General features: G+C 43.8%; 1 long non-coding RNA gene across 1 annotated transcript; it reads right to left on the bottom strand.

The window, feature by feature from the left end:
* Positions 1 to 5,572: 5,572 nt before the first annotated feature.
* Positions 5,573 to 17,194, bottom strand: LOC115082300. The gene is made up of 3 exons (XR_003854127.1): positions 17,122 to 17,194; positions 7,223 to 7,339; positions 5,573 to 5,736 (listed from the first exon to the last, which is right to left on the bottom strand). It is a non-coding gene; the product is annotated as an uncharacterized LOC115082300 (long non-coding RNA).
* Between the last annotated feature and the right edge of the window lie 5,804 nt (positions 17,195 to 22,998).

The following is a 22,998-nucleotide window of genomic DNA, read 5'->3' as shown; positions in this document are numbered from 1 at the left end:
GCTGAAAAGTTTCATCTGAAACATGCATTGGCCTTAGAGAGGTATTCCATATACTCAACTATCCAGTTACTAATTTTAAATAAATTTAGCTATCAAGTATTAAGACTTTTTATGCCAAACTGTGTACAACCAAATAACAGACTCCAATTGTAGTTTAACTTGGGCTCATAATGATGAGTAGAAAAACCTAGCCTGTGAAATGCCTTCTCTACAGTGATCCTATACGTCTAGGGCCTATAGAAGTGGTAGATTCAAGGCAAGACTAAATGGGAGGGTACTGGAATTGAGTTATGTGCTTGTAAGTTTAGCTTGAGCTGAGTCCATATCTAACATTCTCTTAGCATCCAGCACCATTCAATGGTCAACATGGCGGGAAATGGAACGTCAACAATGTTAGACATTAGGGGGTTACTTTTTCAAAATGTTACACGTGTAAAAATTAGCATATATGTGCGTAAGTAGCCTCTACTTGCATATTCCATACTTTTATAAAAGTTGAAAATACACGTGCATTTTCGTTTTGCAGGCACATACACTCATGTAAAAAAGGGCAGTGTAGGGGGCGTTCCAAAGCAGAACTAACAGTTACATGCATAAGTTGCTATTTTAAAAGACACTTGTGTGTGTACATTGGCCAACTTATGTATTTTACACCAGCTAATTATCTGACATAAGTGCTAATAAATGTGTTTATTGTGTAGCGCTGACAGGGTGGGAAGTCTGGGTGAAAGGTCTCAGTGACCTGAAGAAGGACTAGATGGTTTAGTGGACTAATTGGTAAACTGGTATTTTCATTTATGTGCACATGTTTTAAAATTGGCTCATTTACACAAGTCATGCTTTACTTTTGTGTATAAAATATACGTGCATATATTTTTAAAATAGATAGGAAAAGTGCACACATTCAGTAACTGCACTTAAGCCTACTTATGTGCATATGCTGCAGGGTGGAGATATGCGCATTTTATAAAACACACGTATGTCTAGCATAGATCTGCTCGCGACCATATACGCAGGTATATGCTACCGCTTGCATTTGTTTGAAAGTTATCCTCCCAAATTCCCAAACATAAAAATGTTTTAAGTATAATAAATACGAAAATACCCATTGAGTTAGAACCTGGACTATTTTTAGTGCCTGTATCCCACCTCATTATGGAGAAGGTAAATTGGGGGTTACTAGAGAGTAAACCGTCTCAGGTTGAGCCAGTGCTGACCCTTAAAAGCAATTGTGAATTCTTATAGCCAGTCAATAGGTCACCTGGAGGAAGGTTTTAAGGGAGCTGTCAATCGGTTTCCTACAGTCAGCGGTGGCAGATCCAGCTCTGTGACAAGCTATGGACATCCTACTAAGTATTGCAAAATTATATTAGAACATTCCAGGCTTACATTCTTTACTCTGTCATGGCTGAGTCCCTGATCTATAAATGGTTATATTTTTTTTTTATTGGTTAAATAGGCGTCTCTGTTTTCCTGTGTATGTATACACAGGGGATCTTATGCCAGGTTATTCCATAGCACAGGAAGGCTAAATCTCAGTATTGGGCATCCAAATGGCAGATGAAATTTAATGTGGACAAATGCAAAGTGATGCACCTAGGGAAAAGTAATCCAAACTAGTTACACAATGTTAGGTCCATGTTAGGAGCTACCACCCAGGAAAAAGATCTCGTCAGCTCAGTGTGCAGCAGAGGTTAAAAAAAGAAGACAGAATATTAGGATAGGAATGGAGAATGTCATAATGCCTCTGTATTTCTCTATGGTAAGACTGCAAATAGAGTACCAAGTACAGTTCTGGTCGCTGCATCTCAAAAACAGATATTGATGCACTTGAGAAGGGGCTGAAGATGGCTCCATTATGAGGAAAGGCTAAAGAGGTTAGTACTGTTCAGCTTGGAGAAGAGACGGCTGAGGGGGGGATATGGTAAGAGGTTTTAAATGTTAATCAGTTGGACTTGGGGATATTCCATGAAGTTAGTAAGTAGCATATTTAAGACAAATCAGAGAAAATACTTTTCACTCAATTCACAATTAAGCTCTGGAACTCATTGCTGGATGATATGGTCAAGGCAGTTAGTGTAGCTGGGTTTAAAAAGGTTATTAACCAGGTACACTTAGGGAAAGCCATTTCTTATCCTTGGGTGTTGGCAGCATGGGATCAGTCTATCTGTTGTATGGGATCCTGCCAGGTACCTATGACCTGAATTGGCACTGCTGTAAACAGGATACTGGGCTTGATGTAGTTTTGGTCATTACCCAGTATGACAAGGACTTATGTTCTTATAATAAAAGATGTTTTTTAAAGCTTTTATACTTGCAGATTTAAATACTTTTAACCACCATGTGATGGCTCAAGTGTGGCCTAGTTGCCATGGTGCCAATAAATCACAAACTTATTATCATAATCCTGTAGAAGTGAGGGCAACTGTTATTTACAAGAAAGCCAAGCGGTTGACCAGTTTGCCCTACACTTGTTTGCACTTATCCTGAAAGAGTAAATATTATCGGCATTAGGGTTATTGGGGACTGGCAGGAATCAAGCCTTAAAGGAGAACTGCCACCAACTCAACCTGCCATGTAAAATTCTCACTGGTGATATCGATAGGGAAAAATACAAAATCCGTGTTGCCTATTTATTCCAGCTTATTTCTACCTACTCTAATATTTAAAATCCTTTTATACCCTGTCTGTTACTGGACAGAGAAAATGTGATACAAAGTTGTTTATTTTTGTTTTTTTTAATGACTGGTATCAAAAGACAAGAAGACAGGAGGATTAATTAGTTGACGTGTTGTGAATGCCAAGGATAGAACGTTCTATTTTTCATCTTGCAGAAAAATGAATTTTGAACACTAACCCAGGCAGATAAGGAACAGTAAGTCACAGAGCAGCTGCACACATGCAACCATATGATCTTGTTTTAACATATAGGATTTATATTATATTATATATATATTCCTCTTCAAGACCAACATTCCACTCTGAGTGTTGTTATGTTTCACCCTGCCTGATGCTTAAGCAAGATGACATGAGTTTTCCTTTAACAAAATGGCACATGCCACCAATTATGATCCTCATTACCAACTGGGAGAGGGTTGCTTCTTTACACAAGACCTACACTAATAGAATATTTTCCATCCTGTAGTTTTAGTTTGTGAGGGAAATACTGCCTTTATTATTCATTATGCAGTTGAATATGCGGTTAGTGCTTGATAAATCAACATGCAGTATACTCTTAACTGTAATGAGAGTTGTTCGACAGTGTGGTCCTTTCATGGTGGTTACTTTGTACTGTTCATGATACCGATGACTTGTTTTCTCTTGTTGTATCTCTGTTGTTTCAGTATCCTGTCCAATTAAATCTTATAGTTTAATAAACTCCCAAAATTAAGTCTTCCCGTGTCTGGAACTTATTGTTTTATGTCATTCATATTTAGGCTTATGAGAGGAGAATATCTGACTGAGTGCCTCTGCATGCGTCCTCCCTTAATAACCTTTCATCTTTATGTTCGATCCATCGGAAACTTTTGGTGCCTTGTCAGGGATTGGATGAGGTTCTTATTCAGCAGGCCGACGAGTGGGAAAGTTACCCGAGTAACGTGAGCCAGATAATCAGCTGTTATTTACCCGGCTAAATTTAACTTGAGGGCGGTTATTTTTCCAACCAGGATGTACCCGGCTGGTTTTAACCAGGCAGTGCTGAATATCGGCATTCACTAGCTAGAATGTAGCCATGTTCCCGGAACACCCCCCCCCTCTCGACTGCCTTTTTTTTTTATCTAAATGTTGTGCAGGTAAAAAAAAAACAACTCACCCGTGCAAGATTTAGCTGGAGAACTGGGGGTGGGAAGGGGGGGTACAGAATTATCAATTCTCGATTTTAGTCCGGGGTAACTCAAAGTTATGCAGACAAACCTTTGAATAAAGAGCTCGCTATTATACTTGATCACATGTAGGCACTTGTGCCCATGTTCCAGGAAGTAGGCGTCACTATGGATCTTCTTGGGATTTTTTTTAATTTTTGATGTCCTTTGTGTTGATTGATTTAAATGCAATAATGTAGAACGGCTGGGAGAAACTGAACAGTGTGGTTAGTCCAAAAGCATCATGTGCTAACCATTTTCAGGGCATGGATCTGACCTTATCACAGTGTGAATATTCCTGTACATGGAAATCTCCCATCTTGATTTTGCATTTCACTCCCATTAATATGAAAATAAATAAATTAGGAGAAAGTAGCAAATCTAATCATTTAGTGGAAGTAATGCAAACTATAAAATTGCTTTTGTGGAAGTGCAAACCTAGGTTAAGATTATGATGTGAATATACTGTTAAATCTTAATAATAATCATATGAATAAATATTTAACAGGTAAAATCCTATATTCTGATTTGCACTAACTGTACCATGGTTTCAAAAGAATAACAGGATTCTTTTTGAAGTATTTGGACCTCTATCCAATGGAACCAATCCTCCACATTCTGTCAAAAAATATCACTTCTCTAGCTTCACAATGGGGAGATTTAAGGTGTAGTTCACTTGCTCAAAAGTATGACGAGGGGTATTTGAGTAGACAAGAAAAACGCATCTGAGAATGGATAACTAGGTAATAACTGGTGTCCCAGGCAAATGAAGCCACCAGCTCCAAGCTCAGGATTTATTTTTAGCACAGGACCCATGGGATAAAGTTTGAAAAAAGGGCTCTGCCTGCCTAACCTCAGGAGATAGTTGGCTAGACCTGGTCTTCTGAACATGTGCTCCCATTGAGCAGCTAAATACAGCCAGCATTTTTTCATTAGGCAGCAATAGAGGTGCCCAACGTTTCCATGGACCATATCCGGATACCTCACCAACCTTGAGGACTGAGGGGGGAGGGAAGAGTGTGGCGGCCCCCCCCCCCCCCCGAGTCTGAGGCCCAGTTGACAGGGGTAGGGCTGCTGTCAGGTGTTGATTCTCAGTCCTCCCATCACTTAGGATCCAAGCAACCCCCACCACCATACACTTTGTTTCATACAATTTTATTTATTTCAACCATTCTCACAAACATCAACCACAGCCTCCTACACAGTTTTGCTCTATTGCAACTAAAGCCTTTCTTTTTTTGTAAACAACATTTTTTATTCATACTGAGAATATCAAATACAACATATTTTGCACGGGATCACACTAACATTTATGTAATACGATATCAACAACATAGATTAACAATGTTATCCAATATACACCTGTATAAAAATCCATACTGTTTCCCTTATCAACTACGTATAGTATTAAATAATAATATCCTAGTGTTTATTCCCAGAAGCCTCTCCCTTCCCCCCCTCGTCGAAAAAAGGTGGTCATTATATCTTCCTATTACACTGCAAGAGAGTTTCACATAACAAAAAGAAAAATTACCAGGGATGTATAACAATCCCACTGAAGTGTCCAAGACAGACCACAATAACCTAACATCAAGAAAAAAGAAATCCCAGGGGGGAGTCGTGAGTTAGGTATGCTAGTGTACGCTCTGCCTTTGCCAATAACATTGCCATGATTCCTCAAATCTATGTAGTTATCCTTTTAGATGCAGTCAATTTTTCCATATAATAAATCCAGTGCAGGCGACTAAGAACGCTATCAAATGAGGGAGCCGCCACATTCCTCCATTCCCTCTCAATTGTACCTCTCACCGCCTGAATAAAAAGATATTGCTGCTTCGAGCCAGTGTCCATGGGGCTATTTAAGAGGACAATCCTGGGGGAAAAAATCAGGGATATGTTCAAGAGGTTTCTCAACCACCCCTCCACCTGCTTCCACAGGGGTTGTATAGCAGGGCAAGACCACCAGATATGTACATAGTCTCCTATCTGGCCGCACTTCCTCCAGCACCTATTGCTGATATTAGTAAACATTTTATGCAACCTTACCGGCGCGGTGTACCACCTGAACAACACTTTATAACTATTTTCCATCAGAGAGGGGGAAATGGAGCTATGGCTTGTCTGCAAGAAACACAGGTCCCAATCTTCTTCAGTGAACCCCATTGCCAGCTCTCCTTCCCAAGCAAGCATGAATTTAGCATTATATTCACCAACCTTATTTAGTATTACATATAGTTTGGAAATAACCCCTTTCATCATATGAGCTTTATCGCAGATGCCTTCAAACAGCAATTTCCCCCTGCATAAATCTTCCTGTACTATCTTGGGGTGCAGAAAGTGTCTCAACTGCAAATAGGCAAAGTAGTCCAGTTGCGACAGATGATACGTAACCTTAAGCTCATCAAAAGGAGAGTACAGACTGTCCCTGTCACACCTGTCCAATTGAGGTTAACCCCTTATCTACCCACTGAAGAAATGATTTAGCCTAATTGCTGTTGAAAAGGTGTAGTGCCGTTTGCCCACAATATGGGAGCACCATGCTCTCCAAATCAGAGTGCATGCTGTGCATGGGGAAATCTCAGAGAAATGATATAACATTTTACCGGTTGCCCAAAATCTATCCTGTATATTTCTATCTCCCATCATTCCTTCTTCTATGGCCACCCATTGTTTACGTTGTATCTGTGGATTTCAACCACAGCCTTCAATTGAGCAGCTACGTAATATTTAGTGATATTAGGGACACCCAGTCCCCCATTTGTCTTAGATTTATATAATACTGATCTGGAAATTTGTGGGGCCTTCTTTTCCAAATAAATAGAAAAATTTTCCTTTGCAGAATTCTAAGATATCCCATCAGCACCTGGCAAGGTAACATTTGAAAGAGATACCCAATCTTTGGCAAAAGGGACATTTTCACCGCTGCAATCCTGCCCAACCATGATATAGTTAACTGTCCCCATAGAAGCTTAAACCTCATCACACCCCGTTGGATGCAAATCCCTTCCAATCTCCTTCTCTCCATCCCAAACGTGATTTCAAAATCATTAGCAGATATCATTAACTGCTCATTGACACAAGGAAGGGTACCTGACCAACTTAAACTAGCCATCCTCAAACCGTACTAAAAAACCCAACCTTCCGACTTCTGATCCCGCAAATTTCCACCCTATAGCGAATCTACCCTTGATCTCCAAAATCATGGAAAGAATTGTAAATAAACAATTGTCAGAATACCTGGAGGAGAACAACAGTCTCTCCCCTTTCCAGTTTGGATTCCGAAAAATCCCAAAACACCGAAGCCCTTTTAACCTCACTATCGGACACCGTCCTTCTTAATTTGGAAAGAAAAACCATACCTCCTGGCATTACTCGACTTATCGGCAGCATTCGATACCGTTGATCACTCTATCCTTCTGGAGCGTCTAGCAAACATTGATATCCAAGGAGTGGCACTCAGCTGGTTCAAATTGTTCCTGGAGAATAGATCGTATAAGGTCAGGATTAATAATAAGGAAACACCTGTCATCAAATCCAATCTGGGAGTCCCACAAGGTTCATCCCTCTCTCCCATACTTTTTAACATTTATCTGCTCCTACTCTGCCAACTACTATCCAACCCTAAAACTAACGTTTTACCTATACGCCAATGACGTCCAGATTCTTCTCCCAATCACAGATTCACTTCAAAAAACCTGGGACCACTGGAACAGTTGTCTACATTGATCAACAGTCTTCTCACCAACCTTAACCTCATCCTCAATCCAAATAAGACCGAGATCCTCCTAATTTCACCAGATGAAAACCAAAATCTCCTCAACTCTCCTGGTGCTTCTCAATTCGCCAAAACAGTTATCAACCATTTCCCCTTCTGTCAGAGATTTAGGGGTTCGACTCGATAACAAATTCAACCTAAAATCATTTGTCAATAACACCACTAAAGAATGTTTCTTTAAACTACAAGTTCTTAAAAACTGAAACCCTCTCTTGCATTTCAGAGATTTCCGTTTGGTACTTCAATCTATTATCCTCGCTAAATTAGACTATTGCAATTCGCTCTTACTAGGTCTCCTGGCGATATCTATCAAACCCCTACAGATGGTCCAGAATGCCGCTGCTAGGATACTTACCAATTCAAATAAAAGAGACCATATCACTCCTATCCTTCACTCCCTGCACTGGCTACCCATCAAATTTAGGATCTCTTTTAAAGTCCTTATGATGATCCACAAGGATTTACACAACATCGCCCCCCCCACTTATACTTAGCTCTCAATTACGTCCACATTTTTCAGAGAGACCAGTTAGAAGAGCGTACAAAGGCTCCCTATATGCCCCTCCGGCCAAATCCACTCTAAGAAAGTGGGCTTATCGACTGCAGGGCCTACTCTTTGGAACACTCTGCCACTGGATCTACGCCAAGAATGTTGCCATCAAACATTTAAGAAACACCTAAAAACATGGCTTTTCAGACAAGCATTCCCTGAATCATAAGATCTCAGACACCGATTGAAAAATCATAACCAGGGCTCAAGGAGGTCCCCTACTTAGTTTACTTATATCCGTTCTTTTCACCCCTTTCTTGACCTCCTGCCCATGCCTACCTCTCTTAGTAATACATTTTTTCGCCCCGACCCCGTTTTTTACCCATGTTTTTCACATATAATTTCTTCAATGTTTTCTCTCCTTTAACCCGTCTCTGAAGTCAGCGAAGGTCTCTAAAGTTTAATGATTTCTGCTTTAAAGTTTTTTCGTTCCAATGTTTAATACCCCTACGTTTTTATGTTCGAATGTTTAATGGCTCTCCCAATTGTTTCCATTGAATGATCTCATGTTTAATTAATGTAACTATCTTAACAATGAATCGCCCACCCGCGACTGTTCTGTTGTACTGTAAACCGTGTGTGATCTGTATTCCATACAGGAATGTCGGTATATAAGAATTAAAAATAATATAAATAATAAATAAATTCTAAATCTTTCTCCAATGGTTTAAACAAGGGAGGGTAATTTAACTGAAATAACTCCAAATATTCGATCCAATCATTACCCCTAGATATTTCACGGCCCGTGCATGCCCATTGAAATGGGGAAAAGCTTTTTAAGCCTGAAGCAGAATTCCTCCTGCAGGAAAATGGGCAACAACTCTGATTTTTCTATATTCATTTTAAAACCGGATATCTTCCCATATGCATCTATCTCCTTCACTACTGAACTCAAAGATATCTCCGGGTCTGTTAGAGTAAATAGCATATCGTCTGCATACAGGGATATTTTATATTGCTTCCCCCCAATTTGAATGCCTTGGATGGCCAAGTTCTGCCTGATCCTTTCAGCTCATGGTTCAACACAAATTGCGAACAATAGTGGTAACAAAGGACACCCCTGCCTTGTTCCCCCCCTTTGGACCTCGAAATTCTTAGAGTACCCGCCGTTGATCTTGATACAGGCAGTAGGATTTTTATATAATACCTACAGTACCTGAATGTAATCCACTTTGAGCGTGAAATAGTGTGAAAAGCGAAATATAAGTCTAAATAAATAATAAATAAATAAATATTTGAACCCAATTAAGAAAATGGTCATCAAGCCCCATTTTTCCATAACCTGAAATAAAAAAAGACAAATGGACCCAGTCAAACGCTTTCAGCATCTACCCTGAACAAGACTGATGGAATTTTGGTTCGTTTGGCAGCATGGATAAGATTATTAATCTTCCTAATGTTGTCGCCTGCCATACGTCCGGGCATGAAACACCCTTGATCTTCCTGTATCAGTAAGGGAATAACAAGACTTAAGGGGGGGGGGGGGTCGTTTTTTGCATGCGTTAAAGGCATTTTTTGCATGTGAAAACGCCTTAACGCATGCGAAAGCACCATAACGTTTGGTGCGATGCAAATGAGAAAAAGGGGAAGATATTGGGGTGGGAACTTGGCCAAGTGGGCTGGGCTCCACAGTTTTGCAAAGCCGTATCGCGAATTTTAAGGGGAGAGGGAGAGAGAGAGAGAGAGCCATAATGACCTCACGCTAGGTAGGTATTTATATCTCTATGGGAGGTCCCACCTAGTAACTTGAGGTGAGGTTTAGGTATTAGTATAGGGGTTAGGGGCCACTTTGACATTCAAAGTGAGACGTACGAACAGACCAGTGCTCTCTTGTGAAGATTTGATGACCTTCAGAGTGAGGAAACTCACTCAAAGATGAGATTTGGGCAATGTTCTCTCAACCTAGCTTGATGGACTCTCTACCTAGGTAACATCAAGCTAGGTTGAGAGACAATTGCACAAATCTCATCACTCCTAGAAATTTTGGGTATGTAAGGTCTTCTGGAGGAGAATACGGCTCCTGAGGTTGTTCCTGTGGATCCGATGGGAATCCCATAGATTATGGGGATGTTGGTGGTGAAGGAGAATCAAAAGATGTATCCTGTTTATAATTGGTGAAGTTGGTCGGTTTGTTATGGGAGATGTTTGAGGTTCCACCGACGGTTCTCAATTAGCCTGTGTTTTATGTTCGAAGAACTGACAGAGGCAATATTAGTCATTTTGAATGATGACTGAAGAGTTTCATAAAATCCTGCTAAGGATTGAGACAATTGTTAAAATGCCTCTTTTGTACGAGGGGGCATTATTGTACGATCGTCTAATTCTTGTGACTCACATGCTTTAGGTTGCATTGGAGTGTTCTGAGGTAAAGTACTGGATATTTTATGGTCTCTCTGCTTTTTGTTGCATAGTATGTCCATCGAATCCTCTGAAGCTATAGAAGCATTAGAGAAAGCAACTTGTATTACCTCTCTGTGGGAGAAGGTATTTGAAGTTGGTACATGAGATGATTTAGAAGTCAAAGGGCTTACTTCCCATGTTGCACTCCTCTTTGACAACTTTTTGTGGTGGGAATGTCGTGAGTGCTTATGATAATAGTGTGACGACGAGTCTGTAGGACTTCTACGTGAAGATGGTGATCGCTTTCTATGTTTTATTGTAAAATCTGTCGAAGAGTAGCTCTCGAAGAAAGGGACTCCGTGCACGCAGATGTTTGGCTCCGGACGCGGAGGTAATATCTGCGCCGTGCGCGCATGTGGTGTCGGCGCCATGCGCACAGATGTGGATGGCACTGTGCGCGCAACTTCAGTGCCCTGCGCGCAGAGTTTTCCTTGGTCGTGCGGCACCGTCATCGGCGCCCTGCGCGCCGATGTCTTCAGTGCCGTGCACGTAGAAGTGTTGTTCGCCGATACTTGCTCAGGCGCAGAAGTGTTATGCGCCGACACTGTTTTATGCGCAGGAAGGCGGCTTAGGCGCATAAGTTTTAGGCGTCGAGATTTTTGGCGCCAGTGTGTCCTGCACCAGCGATTCTGGCTCTATGGATTTTTGAAAATCTGATGGCCTTTGTCGGCTTGCCATATCCTTACCTCCAAAATTGGAGGATTGAGGATCCCACGATGATGCCCCTCTTTTTTGAGGGAGCCGGTAAAATTGCAGGGCCAGGCGACGAACGAGTCTCCGATGGCTCCGGTGAAGCAAAAAGTTCCTGAAGCCTGTAGGCCCATTGCTTCAGTGCTCTGGGTGACAACCTCGAACAAAATTCACAATCTTCCCGATTGTGATCTGGTCCTAGGCATCGGTAACATTGGTCGTGGCCATCCGTGACCGACGCAATTACAGGGTTTAAACCCCGATTTTGACATTTTTTTTTTTAACACTGAGAAGAACAGCTCCGCGTGCGATCCTGCACGCGGAAAGAACAGACTGAGGAGATTCCGTTACTTTCCTGAGCGGGAACACACGTGCAGCCGCAGAGAGCAAAGCTCTGATCTCTGCTTTGACAAGCTCCGCCTCCTGGACCTGATTGACAGATCCTATGACAGCATGGCTAATTCAGCCCTGCTATTGACGGGTAAAGGAAATTAATCAGGTAAGTAGTAATTTCTCATTAATCAAGTTGACTTAGGAAATAGCCACTGCTATTACTGGCATCAGTAGCCTGGGATCTACTTAATGTTTGGGTACTTGCCGGGTAATTGTAGTCTGGATTGGCCACTGTTGGAAACAGGATGCTGGGCTTGATGGACCCTCAGTCTGCCCCAGTAAGGCAACTAATGTTTTATGTCCAATGTCAGGTGTTGGACATTACAGCTAGAATTTTTTTAAAATCCATATAAAATCATGAAAACCTCTACAAAGTCACATAAACTGAAAATAAAAGACCTTTCTACTTCTACCTTTTCTCCCCATATCCTGTCTCTCTCCTCTACTTTCACATGTTTCTGGCTTTTTGGGACTCCTTTCCCTGTTTTTTTTTTCCCCCCCCCATTGTTCTTTTCTCTTTTTTTTTTTACTTTCTTTCTCCAGCTCTCCCTCTCCTGACATTCTTCCCTTCCATCATAATCACTCATTTTAAGGTATCTCATTTACCTTTCACCACTGTATCTCCTATCTTTTTCCCCTTTACCTTATCCCAGCCCTCCTCCAGTCTCTCCCATGCATATTTCCTTTTTCTCCATCCCACCACTGCAGTGGTTCTCTCCTCCTTTCCTTTAACTCTTCCCAAACTTACATCTGTCTTTCTTACGCTCTGTCTCTCAATATGTCCCTCCTCTCCTCCACACTTCCTCTTCTGTGCTTACCTCCTACCTGTAGCCCAGAGGCTCCCAACCAGTATGCCAGGGGGTGACCTTAAACTGAGCTGTGAAATTTTGGCCCCTCCTGCAGGTAACAACCACAACTACCATCTGTAAAGCCTTCCCCTTCTATTTCCTAATGGACCTTGAAAAATTGTGAAATCTGAGTAAAGGGCATCGTTGTAAGCCACTGGCCATTAGCCTTCTCCTCTGTCTTCAGATCCTGATGACTACATCGTGTTGTCTGGTATTGCTCCTTCCGTAATGGATTATTGCCTTCCTGTTCATTGCTTTTCTCTAAAATAGTTTCATACTATGATAAGTTATTAGATGAATGGGATGCTCAGTTTTGTTACAAGCAAATTGTCTGAAACCTAGCTTTAAAAATAATTCTCTAGAAACACATCATTCATTGGATTGATTGCTGCTTATAGTATATTTTGAAAGTTAAAAAAAAAAAAGTGCGGGCATAGGACTCAGCTCTTTAAGAACATAAGAAGTTGCCATATGAGGTCAGACTGCGGGTCGCATCAAACCTTTCAAAAAGTGGCAGTCCAAGTTACAGGCAGCCAAACATTAAGTGGATCCCATGCTACTGAAGTCAGTAATAGCAGTGGCCATTCCCTAAATCAACTTAATAGCAGTTAATGGACTTCTCATCCAGAACTTATCCAAACCTTTTTTAAACCCAGCTACACTAACGGCCCTAACCACATCCTCTGGCAACAAATTCCAAAGCTTAATTGTGCGTTGAGTGAAAAAGAAATTTCTCCCAATTTGATTTAAATATGCTACTTCCTAACTTCATAGAATGCTCCCCAGCTATTTTTATTATTGTGAAGGGTAAATAACCAATTCACATATACCTGATCTAGACCTCTCATGATTTTAAAGACCTCTATCATATCCCCCTCAGCCATCTCTTCTCCAAGCTGAACAGTCCTAACTTCTTCAGCCTTTCCTCACAGGGGAGCTGTTCCATCCCCTTTATCTCTTCTCCTCTATGGCCTTCCAGCCTCATTTTTTGACATCTATAATGGGGTTTGGTGGACAGGGTTGGCGTAAAGTATCACGTCATTGTTAAAAAAAATACCATCCTAGAAGCACAGTCCAGGTATATTCCACACATTAAAAAAGGTGGAAAGAAGGCAAAATGATTACCGGCATGGTTAAAAGGGGAGGTGAAAGAAGGTATTTTAGCCAAAAGATCTTCATTCAAAAATTGGAAGAAGGATCCAACAGAAAAAAAATAGGATAATACATAAGCATTGGCAATTTAAATGTAAGACATTGATAAAACAGGCTAAGAGAGAATTTGAAAAGATGTTGGCCGTAGAGGCAAAAACTCACAGTAAAAACTTTTTAAAATATATCCGAAGCAGAAAGCCTGTGAGGAAGTCAGTTGGACCATTAGATGATCGAGGGGTTAAAGGGCACTTAAAGAAGATAAGGCCATCGCGGAAAGATTAAATGATTTATTTGCTTCGGTGTTTACTGAAGAGGATGTTGGGGAGGTACCCGTACTGGAGGTTTTCATGGGTAATGATTCAGATGGACTGAACCAAATCAGGGTGAACCTAGATGTGGTAGGAGTGATTGACAAACTGAAGAGTAATAAATCACCTGGACCGGATGATATACACCCCAGAGTTCTGAAGGAAATCAAAAATGAAATTTCAGACCTATTAGTAAAAATTTGTAACCTATCATTAAAATCATCCATTGTACCTGAAGACTGGAGGATAGCGAATGTATCCTCAATATTTAAAAAGGGCTCCAGGGGCAATCCGGGAAACTACAGACCGGTTAGCCTGACTTCAGTGCCAGGAAAAATAGTGGAAAGTGTTCTAAACATCAAAATCACCGAACATATAGAAAGACATGTTTAATGGAACAAAGTCAGCATGGCTTTACCCAAGGCAAGTCTTGCCTCACAAATCCGCTTCACTTTTTTGAAGGAGTTAATAAACATGTGGATAAATGTGAACCAGTAGATGTATACTTGGACTTTTCAGAAGGCGTTTGACAAAATTCCTCATGAGAGGCTTCTAGGAAAAGTAAAAAGTCATGGGATAGGTGGTGATGTCCTTTTGGATTACAAACTGGCTAAAAGACAGGAAACAAAGAGTAGGATTAAATGGACAAGTTTCTCAGTGGAAGAGGGCAGTGGAGTGCCTCAGGTATCTATATTGGGACCCTTACTTTTCAATATATTTATAAATGATCTGGAAATAAATACAAGTGAGGTTATCAAATTTGCAGATGATACAAAATTATTCAGAGTAGTTAAATCACAAACGGATTGTGATAAATTGCAGGAAGACCTTGCGAGACTGGAAGATTGGGCATCGAAATGGCAGATGAAATTTAATGTGGATAAGTGCAAGTGATGCATATAGGGAAAAATAACCCATGCTACAGTTACACAATGTTGGGTTCCATATTAGGAGCTACTACCCAAGAAAGAGATCTAGGTGTCATAGTGGATAACACATTGAAATTGTGGGCTCAGTGTGCTGCGGCAGTCAAAAAAGCAAACAGAATGTTGGGAATTATTAGAAAAGGAATGAAATAAAACGGAAAATGTCATAATGCCTCTGTATCGCTCCATGGTGAGACCGCACCTTGAATACTGTGTACAATTCTGGTCGCCGCATCTCAAAAAAGATATAATTGCGATGGAGAAGGTACAGAGAAGGGCGACCAAAACGATAAAGGGGATGGAACAGCTCCCCTATGAGGAAAAGCCAAAGAGATTAGGGCTGTTCAGCTTGGAGAAAAGACAGCTGAGGGGGGATATGATAGAGGTCTTTAAAATAATGAGAGGTCTTGAACAAGTAGATGTGAATTGGTAATTTCACTTTCGGATAGTAGAAAGACTAGGGGGCACTCCATGAAGTTAGCATGGGGCACATTTAAAACTAATCAGAAAGTTCTTTTTTACTCAACGCACAATTAATTGTTGCCAGAGGATGTGGTTAGTGCAGTTAGTGTAGCTGTGTTTAAAAAAGGATTGGATAAGTTCTTGGAGGAGAAGTCCATTACCTGCTATTAAGTTCACTTAGAGAATAGCCACTGCCATTAGCAATGGTTACATGGAATAGACTTAGTTTTTGGTACTTGCCAGGTTCTTATGGCCTGGATTGGCCACTGTTGGAAACAGGATGCTGGGCTTGATGGACCCTTGGTCTGACCCAGTATGGCATGTTCTTATGTTCTTCACTTTAGAGGAACTTGCAACCTTGTGCATCCCACTCATATCAACTTGTGTCCTTGCTGAAACAGGAGGAGAGAGTGGAGAAAACATCAGCATTGACCGCGATCGCTAACTCATCAAATCTGGGTAGAAGCGAACAAATATTTACAGAGGAGGTGGGGCTGGAGATGCCCCACGGATCCCCGTGAGAGGTGCAGACCATGAGTGCTTCCCTTGGAGTGCTGGCTGGATAAAGGAAGCCGTCCTGGAACGGGTGGCTTGCCCCCGGATTTTTACCCCATTCAGCTGCGAGGGCCAGCGGAGCAAAACCGGCTCTGGAAGAAGTGCTGTGGGGGCTGCCTTCGGGTCAGCGGGAGCGGATCATTCACGGCGGAGGGCTGGCGGCAGGAGCCCGACCGCGAGCCCCGGAAGCGGGAAGCAGGCCGCAGGGGCCGCCAGAGCTGCTGCCACAGTGCCAGAGAGAGAGAGAGAGGAGGGAGGGCAGAAGACCAAAAACGCAGCGGGAGATCCTTCTGTCACGGCAGAACTTCCAGCAGGGCCGGGGCAAAAAAAAAAAAAGGCTTCGGGCCGGGGCATGCGTGGAACTGCAGGGAGAGCCGGAGATGAGGGCGTCCCACCGGGAACACGGGCCAAGCCCAACGGTTGCACGGCGGAGGGCGGGAGTTTTCGAAGCGGAGGGATTCTTTTTTTTGGCGCGAGTCGCGCTGAAGGGAAGCTCGAGCCTGCGAAAGCAAAGCAGTGACAGGAGAGAGAGGCAGCCGCTCCAGCGAGGTTCAGTTCCCAAACCCTTTGAAAAAGCCTACGAGGCTTAATTTACTCGCTGCCCAAAGTGGTACAGGGGCTGCTTTAATTGTGTGTGGTGAGTGTCTGAGAGACTGAGAAAATTAAAGTCACAAACTGGGAATAAAACTCGAAAGGAGCCGAAAAAATGAAATATCCGTTTCCAAAAGTAAAGCTAAGGAAATCATACTTAAAAAAAACAAGGATATTTAAAAGTACGGAAACGAGTTGATTCTACCCTTAAATTAGGTAAAATTTCAATCCTATAAAATCCATTTTCCGCCGTTCCTACCACTTAAAAGGAGCAGAAAAATCACCAGAGCGCTTTACAGAAGTCAAGGTCCCGCGCTCGCCGCAGGTTCCTACTGGAGGCCGTGCAGGCGGGAAACGCTTTTCTTTCTCGCTAGAATAGCGCGCGCGCGCTAAGGGCCTCCTTCACCAAACGGAACGGGAGAAAGCCTCAGCAGCTCGGGCCCTCAGTTGGGTAAAGTTGGCTATTAACAAGGTAAAAAGCTAATGAGGGATTGGTAAAGTCTGGGTTTCTGTGAAGCTCCAGCTACCCAAGAAACAGATCAGCTAATTAGTAAACATGCAAAGATTATACAAGCCTGAAAGCTAAAAAAAAAAAAAAAAAAGGTTACCTTTTGTGAATGTAATGCGCCGGTTTGCGATAGCTTCGTTATTCACTTTACCTGTTCTCTTTGTCGGTAGCCGCAATAACCGATAAGAAGGGGGGGGGGGGGAGAAAAAAGTTCAGGTTGGTCCAATTGTTGTCATGGGATTGATTTCAGTCACCGGGCACATAAAACGTGCACAGGATCTGGCCCAATAGGGGCGATACCAAACAAATCAGAGGTAAACAGATAAATTCTATGCCATAACTCGTACTTTATTGATTGCAGTCATTCACAAAATGTATTTTATAATTATGGTGAACCCATCTTATCTTGTGAATATCCAAAATTAGAATGAACACACTCTCACTGCTACTTTACCCTAAAGTCACCACAACCGTACCCTACATGCTTTACCCTAAAATCATATCCATACATACATCACTCACGATATATTTTACACACATCACCACATCCCAATAGGGAGCGAGGCAGCATTTATTTAGCGGGTCATGCAGATGGTGAAATGTGCCCGGTTGGAAGCCATGGGAGCGGGATGCTTTCTTCTGGCTGGGCAGGAAGAGTATCGCCCATCCTCCCAGCCTTGAACCCCGTCTCTTAGTGCTGGCATGAAACAAAGTCACCCCACTCACAGGCTTAACCCAAACTCCCAACTTTCCTGCTCCTGGATTTTCCAGCCAGCCACAATGTGCATTTTAGCAGAGGGTAAACAGTCCGTACTGAATTACCAGGGCTCTTAGGGTACACAGAGTAAAACGTATACTATAATAAAATTAAAATACTATACTCCAGGTCCACACCTAAACAGAAATTACATCTTCCCATCCCCCTCCTTATCCCAGACCCTCTTTCCATACGCCCATGTTTCTCTCTCTCTTTTTCGGGCCGATACAGTAAAACCCATGGGAGAGCCGACGCTCCAAGGCGAGCGCCCACTCTCCTGGGCACGTGACCAAGTATTTAAACGAGGGCCCGTGGTAAAAGGAGGCGCTAGGGACACTAGCGTGTCCCTAGCGCCTCCTTTTTGACAGAAGCGACGGCTGTCAGCGGGTTTGACAGCCGATGCTCAATTTTTCCGGCGTCGGTTCTTGAGCCCACCGACAGCCACGGGTTCGGAAAACGGACACCGGCAAATTGAGCGTCCATCTTCCAACCCGTGGGCATTTATTTTTTTGGGGCCTCCGACTGGAGCCCGCCCCGTGCGACGTCACCAGAAGGACCTCCCACTCACCTTAAAGTAGGCGACTTCCCTCTGCTCGGCCTCTTTGACCTGCGCTGCCCTCCCGACTCGGACGCAACCGCACCCGCGCCAACCCATCTGGGTCAGGGTGCCCTCTCGACTGGTCTAAATCAAGCCCGCTGAAGGCCTGCGGCCTACCTTGCCGCTGGAGCCCCCCCCGTGCGACGTCACCAGAAGGACCTCCCCTCACCTTAAAGTAGGCGACGTCACCTGGCGTCGCGCGCCTAAGGAGCGCAACCAAGGGGCCTGCCCTTAGTGCGCCCCTTTGTGCTCCCCGTGTGCATTCCCCCTATATTCCCCTCCTCCCTGACCCCCCTGCCCCTCCCTCTGCTCCCTGTCTTTCTTGTACCACCACAACTCACATTGTTCATACTGCACAGATACTCCCTGCTCCCTGCTCATACCTGCCTACACCGCTGTCTAATCTCTGCTAGAGCATTTGGATTATTACACTGACCTGTACTTTCATACCGCATTTCTGTACTATACGGCCAATTTTCGGTCACCCCCAATATTTCTCTCCCACCCACCCCCCTTATGTCATCAATATCTTTGTGTTATTGTCCATTGTTGTTGTTTTCTAGTTTCCCATTCGACCATCACTCAAGTGCCCCCCTCTGTGCATACTGGTGCCCCCTCCCTTCCCCTCCGCCCCATGACCGACATCTCTACATAATTCCCCTGGGATATCTTACATTGTTGCCATCCCCTCTACCAGATTTTTGCTGTCAAGGGAACCTGCTCCACACCCCCCCCCCCCCCGCCTCCTCTGTGCCGCAACTCTCCCCTTGTGGCGCTTTATACTCCCCCTCCCCCCCCCCTTTATTCCACCATCCAGACCTACCCCGCTAAACCTTGCCTTATTTCTGCAAGCCGCCTAATGCAATGGCAACTTATCCCATCCCTTGCATCCACCACCTCTTCTCCAGACAGTCCTTCCCCTGCGCACACATTCCTTCACCCTTGCGCAAATCCCTATCCCCATCCTTATATCCCCACTGACACAGCTCCTAGGCCTTACCACCCTCTCCATAATATTATTCAATGCACAATCACTATCCAAAAAAACTCCCATCCTCAATGACCTCTTGATTGACTGCAAACCAGATATCTGTGCAGTTACTGAAACATGGCTTAAAGATATTGTACTCCTCAATCAACTACCCACTTCCTCTTATGAGATATTCTCCATCCCCAGACCTAAAAAAAGAGGTGGTGGGCTTCTCCTGGCTACCAAGAAATTCCTAAATCTCAAACCCCTCCATATAGTCACCCTGCCCAAACTTGAAATCGGCCTTTTCAAATCCTCTGAATTACAAGTCTGTTTAGTCTATTCCCCACCTGCCTGTCTGGAATCCAACCTCACCCCTTATCGAGTTCATTGCTGATAACATCAATTTTGACATCCCATCTATCATCCTTGGTGACTTTAATCTCCATGTTGACTCCCTACCTCTTACATCTTCATGTGACACCCTCCTCAACTCCCTCCAGGCAATAGGATTTCAACAAATCATTGCATCCCCCACCCACAAAGCTCGGCATATATTAGACCTGGTATTCATCAATGCTGGCCTGCTCCCTACTACCACTCCTTCTTGCTCCCCAGTCCCTTGGTCTGACCACTTTCTCATTGAAACCCATTTCTCTATCAGCACCTCATCCCCTAGCAACACATCCCATAGCTCCACTACAATCTCCAGAAAGACCTGCTCTAATGACGAGCTCGTCTCAGCTCTAGCAACCTCCTTACCCAAACTAGACTGTACCAATCCTGAATCGGCCTTGGCTTCCTGGAATAGAATTACGTTAGAGATTGCTAATAATCTCTGCCCAATATCCAAACGTATCCTAAATACAGAGTCGAAACACACAAACCCATGGTACATCACGGAGATAAAAACATTAAAAAATAAACTCAGACAGAAAGAGAGAATATGGAGTAAGGACCCTACCCCACAGCATACCTCCAGCTACAAATCAGCTCTTCACTACTATAGAATCACTACCCTCAAACACAACGGGATTTCTATGCATCAAAAATCCACGAATACCTTTACAACTCCAAAGCCCTCTTTTCCTACGTTTCAGGCCTCACCAAACCCACCGTGCCCATGATACCCGACTCTGAAGCCCCTACTAAATGCAAAGAACTTGGCACAATACTTCAGCAGCAAAATATTGAACCTACTCTCCAGATTCACCAATTCCATGCACCCCCCATTCTCTGATACTGGCCTTTCTACTGCATCATTAAACTATCTTGATCCTACCTCCACCAAAGAAGTTGAATCTAACCTAAAAAAACTCAAACCTACCTCCCACCCCACTGATACATCCCCACAAAGCACTCCTGTCTGTCCCTAACTCCATTGCCAGAGCAATAGCTGACATCATTAACTGCTCCCTCTTCACAGGCATTGTCCCCGACACTCTTAAACAGGCAGTGGTTAAAACCCTCCTTAAGAAACCTTCACTAGACCCGAAAGACCCTGCAAATTTCCCCGCCCCATCTCAAACCTCCCGTTTATAGCTAAAATAATGGAAAGAATTGTCAACAACAACTCACAGACTACCTCGAGGACCACAAGATCCTTCACACTTCGGATTCCGCAAACATTTTAACACTGAATCACTCCTACTCACCCTCTCCGACCACCACCTCAGAGGTATGGACCAAGGGAACAGTTACCTTCTTGCCCTTCTCGATATCTCTGGCATTTGACACCATATGCCATAACAGACTGCTCACCCGTCTAAAAGACACTGGCATTTCAGGCATCTCTCCTATGGTTCACATCCTACCTCTCAAACAAAAATTTTCAGTCAAAATAGGTAATGCCATATCCGCCCCTCACCCACTCCTGCAAGGAGTCCCACAGGGTTCCTCTCTCTCATCCACCCTCTTCAACATCTACCTCACCCCCCTCTGCCATTTACTCTCGGACCTCAAACTAAAATTCTATCTATATGCCAACGATGTTCAAATCATCATACTGATTCACACCTCTATCTCCGACACCCTAAAGCACTGGGAAACCTGACTTACGTCGATCAACACCCTCCTCACCAACCTCCACCTTGCCTTAAATACCAGCAAACCGAACTACTATATATTTCTCACCACACTACTCCCAAACCAGCCTTTGCTATCGACCTTGCATTCAAGACCATCTCCGCACAACTTGCTGTAAGAGATCTTGGAGTTCTCCTTGACCAACAATTAAACCTGAAGAAATATGTCAGCTCTATCCTTAAAGAAGGCTTCTTTAAACTCAATGTTCTAAAAAAACTCAAGCCCCTACTTCACTCCCATGACTTCCATACAGTGATACAAGCCACCCTTTCATCTAAAAACTGGACTATTGCAACTCACTATTCCTAGGACTCCCTTATTCCACCATAAAACCACTCCAAATGCTCCAAATTCCATGGCAAGAATCATAACAATCACCCGGAAAACAGACCACATTACCCCCATCCTCAAAGACCTACACTGGCTCCCCATCCCATCCCGTATCCTCTATAAAACGCTCACCATCATCCACAAAGCCATCTACTCCCACCACTCCAACTGGCTCGACCTTCGCTTCACCTCTGCACACCCTAATCGTGCCCTCTGCACACCTTCACGTGCCCTCGCTCAAACAGCACACCTCGCGTCCACAAGAGAGCGCACTCTCACAATCGCTGGCCCTGCATGTTGGAATTCCCTGCCCCCCAATCTCCGTCTCGAACCATGTTACCTTAAATTTAGAAAGAAACTCAAAACATGGTTGTTTAAACAGGCCTTCCCTGATTAACAGCCTACCCCCCCCCCCCCATACATTCGTTTGAAGCCCCTAACCAAATATTCTGTGTGTATTATACTTTTACTTATGTACCGTATTTTTCGCTCCATAAGACGCACTTTTTTTCCCCCAAAGGTGGGGGAAAATGTATGTGCGTCTTATGGAGCGAATATAAAAAAAAACCAAACAAAAATCCCCTGACTCCCCCAAGACCTGCCGACTTAATTTCCTACAACCCCCCCCCCCAAGACCTGACAAATTAATTTCCTGCAACCCCCCACCCTCCTGACCCCCCCAAGACCTGCCAAACGTCCCTGGTGGTCCAGCGGGGGTCCGGGAATGATTTCCTGGGCGTGGGCCGTCGGCTGCCAGTAAACAAAATGGCGCCGACGGCCCTATGCCCTCACTATGTCACTGAGACCGACCGCTGCTATTGGTCGGTCTCAGTGACATAGTGAGGGCATAGGGCCGTCGGCACCATTTTGTTTACTGGCAGCCGACGGCCCTATGCCCTCACTATGTCACTGAGACCGATCGCTGCTATTGGTCGGTCTCAGTGACATAGTGAGGGCATAGGGCCGTCGGCTGCCAGTAAACAAAATGGCGCCGACGGCCCTATGCCCTCACTATGTCACTGAGACCGACCAATAGCAGCGGTCGGTCTCAGTGACATAGTGAGGGCATAGGGCCGTCGGCGCCATTTTGTTTACTGGCAGCCGACGGCTCACGCCCAGAGATCGTTCCCGGACCGCTCCTGGACCCCGCTGGACCACCAGGGACGTTTGGCAGGTCTTGGGGGGGTCAGGAGGGTGGGGGTTGCAGGAAATTAATTCGGCAGGTCTTGGGGGTCGG

Source organism: Rhinatrema bivittatum, unplaced genomic scaffold, assembly GCF_901001135.1.
Source record: "Rhinatrema bivittatum unplaced genomic scaffold, aRhiBiv1.1, whole genome shotgun sequence".
Classification (NCBI taxonomy): Eukaryota; Metazoa; Chordata; class Amphibia; order Gymnophiona; family Rhinatrematidae; genus Rhinatrema; species Rhinatrema bivittatum.
The sequence above is the reverse complement of the archived record's forward strand: the minus strand, read 5'-3'. Positions and strand labels throughout refer to the sequence as shown.